The sequence below is a fragment of the Nycticebus coucang genome, chromosome 6 (assembly GCF_027406575.1).
Source record: "Nycticebus coucang isolate mNycCou1 chromosome 6, mNycCou1.pri, whole genome shotgun sequence".
NCBI lineage: Eukaryota > Metazoa > Chordata > Mammalia > Primates > Lorisidae > Nycticebus > Nycticebus coucang.
The window spans coordinates 55946853-55953139 of record NC_069785.1 but is presented as its reverse complement, the minus strand read 5'-3'; the positions used below and the strand labels follow the sequence as shown (position 1 = coordinate 55953139).

Sequence of the window (6287 nt, the reverse complement as noted above, 5' to 3'; positions counted from 1 at the left end):
GAGTTAGTAACTTTTTATGTTAGTTGCAATATGAACTATGAAGCCATATCATTGAACTTTTCAAACTCTCTTATGTTAAAATCTGCTGATCTCTCTTGTACTCTGAATGTATCTTTTCCTCATGTATGAATTTGTAATATAATACATTGGTTATTTATAAAATGTTAATTCAAGAAATTAGGCAGATCTTCCTAAATTGACACATTTTGTTGTATATTTTTTAAAAATTACATTTGTTATTATTACCATCACTGAGTGATGGTGAAAGACTTGGGGCAGGACCCCCCCACTCTGTCCTGAATGATGACGACCCCAATCAACCGCAAGAGACGGCACTTGATGCAATCAGCAAGAGGATTTTATTCCGGCATGCTGGGGCTTAACTCGCAACTCTTTTAGGAGCAGAGGAGTCAAGCCCTGAACAGCAGGTTTTACAAGCTTATAAAGGCAAAAAACCACAAAGTAGGGAGGGGTAGCAGACATAGCAGGGGCTTTTCCAGATAAGAACAACTCTGGTTCATTACTCATCTGTCTTAAGATAAGATCAGCAGTTAAACATTTGCTTAGCTTTCTTTTTTTTTTTTTCTCTCAGAACCGGTTACCGGTTATCTGCTTCAGCTCGGGGCTATTTCCTAGAACAGTTACAAAAGGTCACATTCTCATGGTAGAGGGCGAGAGGTGCTGCTACATGGCTGGTGACCCCCCCCCCTTTTTGGATTTGGTAGTACTTTCCTTCAATGGCTACATGTAGGTTAATTATATGTCTACTTTTACTTATGTTCATGTTTGAAATTTACAATCACAAAAAAATCAGTACATAATTTGAACTCTTCAGTGGAGCCCATAGACTTTATCGTTTTTCTTTTGGTCCTAATATGATTAATTAAGAACAACACCTTTCTTACATTTAATTTGATTACATTTGATGGGTTCCATAACTTAAGAAGATCTCTGTCTTATAATTATTATGACTTTTATATACAGGGGCATTTAACACCTTGATTTCTGATACTCTCATTTAATAGAAATTTTCTTTCACAATTTCTGTCTAACAAGCTTTGTTCTTGCCTTCAGAACTCAGAAACATTTTTTAAAAATTTCACATAGCTGGGTGCAGTGGCACTCAGACTGAGGTAGAGGATCACCTGAGCCCTGGAGTTCAAGGCCGTAGTCAGATATGATCTCATCATTGCACAAGAGCAGGTCTTTAAAATCAGTCAATCAAGTTTCAGACAGTATTATCTGTAGTTTAACAAACTCTCTCAATATATGCTCAAATTTTTTAGTAAGGGATTGTAATATCCAACTTAATGCAAAAATATATTTTCCTCAGTTGAGAAATAGTTTCGTAAGTACTTTGTTGTGTTTCTACAATCCAGACACCTCTTCTGTTCTCAAACAAGACATTCCAATGTGGCTTTTATGTTCAAATGAAGTCAATAGCCTTTTAAGCACTATGTTAATTTAACTATTGAATTTCAATAGTTGAGGCCAAATTTGAAAAGATGGAATCTCACAATTTACCCCCACACAGCAAACCTTGTTTTCCTTCCTGCCTTCTAACCTTAATATAGAAATGCTAACACATCAAAAGTATCGGTAAAAAGAAATGGGACGGAGAGAGATTATTGATGCTCTTTTAAAGTGTTGTTTGCAGGCATCATAAAGAACTCATAACTTTTTATACAATTTAAATTTAAAATTTTATTGAGGCACATAAATCAAAAGATCTGTGCACTTTTTTTTTTTTTGGAGATAGCTTTTAGTTTCCCCTAAGCAAGAATAGTTCTCCAGCCATTTTTTTAAATCTTTTATGATATTGGTATTTTTAGAGACCAGAACAGTTGTTTTGCAAAATTTTTTTCAATTCTGATTTTTCTGATTGTTTCCTCAACTTTCGAGTCAGGTTAAATGTTTTCGGCAGAAATTTCTGCATAGGCAATGTCAGGATTCCCTTAGGGCAGGACAGGAAGGGCAGTGATGCTGTTCTTAAGGACGTCCTGCCATTTGCAATAACGTGGATGAAGTGGGAGAACATTGTGCTTAGTGAACTAAGCCAGTCACAGAAGGACAAAGACTGTGTCTTTCCACATATATGCGTTTTCTAAATTAGTCACAGAAAAAGCAAAGAGGAGAATGGAAGTTATCAGAGGCTGGAAGAAGGGGTAACTGGGAGTTGTGTTTCAATGGATATAAAGTTTCAGTTATGCAGGATGAATAAGTTCTAGAGATCTGCTGTACATCATAGTACATAGAGTTATCTGTATTAAGAATTTTGTGTTAAGTGTTACACCAACCACCATCACCAAAGCAGAACAAAGAGGCAGGAGGAAACTCACAGAGGTGATAGATATGTTTATTATTTGATGGTAGTGCTGATTTCACAGGTATACACTTACGGTCAAGCTTATTAAATTGTATATATGTCAATCATGTGTAGTATTTCTACATATCCATTTTTTTTAAAACAGAAAGAAAGAAATATTAGCCACCTATCACTCTTTCCACCATCAAGAATTCTCAGATTGTTTTCTCACTATGCATGAGATGGGATTTTCTATCAATTTAGGCAAATCTCAAAAAACTAAGAAGACTACTATGTAGATTGTATGTAGGAGGTATCTGACATGTGACAGATGGTACATAAATTTTGGTTCTCTATCCACATTGACTTCCTTTTTCTTAATGATTTAACATTAATAAGCAAATTATTTTCTTACACCTGCCTTGAAAAGCCAGAAAATTCATGTAAAAAATTAAAATATCAAAAGTACAATATTTGGAAGATAGTAAAAAGACTCTGATAAGGAAGGGCAGTCCTAGTTTGTCTTCAGAGTGTGTATATATACACACACCACCCTCTTAATTAAAACTCACAATAGTGAATGCTTGAAAGAAGCTAAAATTGGAGCAAAGTCAAAGGCTGCTAATTTTTGACGGTAGAAAATATTCTTGAAAATAACAGACTAATGAAAGCAAAACACATGTTACTGTTTGTGAGATGGCACTGTCAAAGACTATCACCATGGATGACCTTGGAATAGATGCTACTCTAGAATTAAGAGGAACGTCATAAGATTCAGAAAATGACCATGTATTTTAGGTTATTTGTAAATTTTTTGTGAATTAAATTGCGGATTTAATTAAGATTGTACTTTTAAAAACTATATCATAACTAAGTAGTCAGAGAAAATGTTAAGTGTTATCTAGAAAAATGCCGCTTTCAGAAAAACAGAAATATGGAGAAGTATAATGACCTGAGTTTTATCTTCATTATTCCTGCCCCACTCCCTATTTAAGACTTAAAAGATCACCAGTTTGAGGCTGAGTGTGGTGGCCCATGGGTGTAATCCCAGCACTTTGGCCAGCAGAGGTGGAATGATCACTTGAGGCCAGGAGTTTGAGATAGGCCTCAGTAACATAGACTCTTATTTCTACAATCAATCAATCAATCAATAAAAAACAATCAGCCTGATGTAGGTCCATGTACTTATAGTCCCAGCTACTAGGAAAGCTAAGGCAGGAGGATTGCTTGAGCCCAGGAGTTCGAGGCTGCTGTGAGCTATGACTAGTGCCCCTACACTCCAGCCTGGATGACTAAGCGAGACCCCGTCTCAAGGAAAACAAGAAAATCACAAGCTAATACATGCACTGTCAAAAATAATATGCTTATAAAAGAAAGGCTACCTCTTTTGTTTTCTATGGATACTAAGATGTCAGGGCGACATCTAGTGGACAATCCTAGCATATCTAGGACGACAATATAAATTTCTACCTGACTCTCTAGTTTTTTAAAATGCTGTGAAAGTTAAAAACTTTAAAAGGAAGCTGTGCCTCGACTGAGAAGAAAACACAATGCTCACCCCGCCGCCCGCCAAAAAAAAAAAAACTATTCAAAGTGGATTCTTATAATTAAATAATTGGATCTGGAGATATCACAAATTGTAAAAGTATATTTCCAAGACAAGTCATGGCTGTGAATGAGGAGAAAGATTTGTGCTTTCTCTTGCTAAAGGACAAGTTTTGTTTTTTGTTTTTTTTTTTTGTAGAGACAGAGTCTCACTTTATGGCCCTCGGTAGAGTGCCGTGGCATCACACAGCTCACAGCAACCTCCAACTCCTGGGCTTAAGTGATTCTCTTGCCTCAGCCTCCCGAGTAGCTGGGACTACAGGCGCCGGCCACAACCCCTGGCTATTTTTTGGTTGCAGTTTGGCTGGGGCCGGGTTTGAACCCGCCACCCTTGGAATATGGGGCCGGCACCTTACCGACTGAGCCACAGGCGCCGCCCCTAAAGGACAAGTTTTAAGAGGATATAATCATAACTCTCATGCCGATATAAAATGAACTTGTGTCAAGATGAATTTGTGTCAAATATTTAATTAACTCCCTTAATTGTCTACAGATAAAGATGATGTTGAAATGCCCAAAAGTAAAAATGCATGCACAGATCATGAAACTGCCAATAGTTAAGAGTGACTAGAGTAAAAGGTGCCAGGCAGGAAAGGTGAATGAAAAGTCTGTGCAGAATGATTAAAGTCAAATCAGGAAAAAATATTCCAAACCAACATAAGACATCTTTCCAAAGAAAATGGGGAGCCACTGAGATTTTAAGAAGAAAATGGGCATAATTAGTGCCAGAGCAAGTTGATCTGGTGCCCACATAGAAAATGGACCAGAAATTGGAGGAAGAGAGAAGACAAGCTCCAGGTAAGGTGGCTGGCACGCGAGAAATACGAAGCCCTGGCACAGGCAGTGGATGGGGATGAGAGAGGAGAAAAATTTAGGGGACATCTATGGAAGCTGAATCCCTCCAGACTTCACAGCCTCCTACCAGGATTGCTGGACCACGTATCAACCACTGTCTTGTACTCAGCACCACTCTGACCCTCAGTCCTTTGGCTGGGTCTGAAGATCCATGTGAGATAAGTTTCAAGCTTAGAATGAATTCTCTCTCTGTGTACTTTCTTTCGGCCTGCAACCTGACAGCTGGCAGTTCTGTATGAACTACAAACATGGAGAGAGTTCAGGCTTTACCCCATCACTGTCCTCAGTGTTCCTGGAAATAAGCTCTTCAGAACAATGAGAGGTTAAAGAGATAAGGTGAGAAAGAAAACGCTAACCCTGTGCTCGCTTCAGCAGCACATATACCAAAATTGCAATGATCCAGAGAAGATTAGCATGGCCCCTGTGCAAGGATGACACACAAATTTGTGAAGAAATACTAGCCCTATACACCTACTACTAGAATCTAATTGTAAACCAGCTGGAATCCCTGATACACTGTAGGTAACGAGTGTCAGTAATCAATTAAATGTAGAATGTGGGGGAAAGAAAATTGGGAAAGAAGGACTCCAAGATATCTAACTTAGGTAACAAGGAGGTTCCAGTCAGAAAAAATAGGAAGTATAGGAGGAGAAGCAGATTTTTAGGTTAAGAGATGGAATACATTTCCATGTAAGGTCCAGGGGGTAGTAGAACATTCAAATAGAAGTATTGAAAAGGCTAGAGGTCCTCCAACCATGATGTACATCACAGTCACCTGGAAAATATTTGAAGATACAGCTGGGAAACTTGTTTTGAAGCCCAGACTTTTCTCTCTTTAAATTATTTAAATTCTGGGTGGCACCTGTGGCTCAGTGGGCAGGGTGCCGGCCCCATATACGGAGGGTGGCGGGTTCAAACCCAGCCCCAGCCAAACTGCAACAAAAAAATAGCCGGGCATTGTGGTGGGTGCCTGTAGTCCCAGCTAATAGTAGTCCCAGAGAACAGCCTAAGCCCAGGAGTTGGAGGTGCTGTGAGCTGTGACACCACGGCACTCTATCAAGGGCAATAAAGTGAGACTCTGTCTCTACAAAAAAAATAAAAAATTCTTTAAATTCTTTAAAAGCCTTCTTTTAGATTTACCCAAATAGCAACAGTGATTGTTTTTGGAAGAGGGTGCTGTAGGCCACATTTATAGTTGCAAGCTCTGGGAAAAAATGGTTGTTTTAAGCATATAAAAAAGATTTTTTTTTTTTTTGAAGCGGAGTCTCACTATGTCGCCCTCAGTAGAGTACCATGGCATCACAGCTCACAGCCATCTCAAAGCCACTTAAGCCCAAGAGTTCTCTTGCCTCAGCTTCCCAAGTAGCTGGGACTACAGGCACCTGCCACAACACCTAACTATTTTTTTGTTGTAGTTGTCATTGTTGTTTGGCAGGCCTGGGCCAGGCTCAAACCCGGCCAGCCTTGGTGCATGTGGCTGGCGCCTTAACCATTGTGTTACGGGCACCAGGCCAATATAAAA

At 38.9% G+C, this 6287-nt stretch overlaps 1 non-coding gene across 1 annotated transcript; it reads left to right on the top strand.

The window, feature by feature from the left end:
• The first annotated feature begins 5124 nt into the window (after nucleotides 1-5124).
• Nucleotides 5125-5231, top strand: LOC128589390 (U6 spliceosomal RNA). The gene has a single exon (XR_008380982.1). It is a non-coding gene; the product is annotated as a U6 spliceosomal RNA (small nuclear RNA).
• Nucleotides 5232-6287: the final 1056 nt, after the last annotated feature.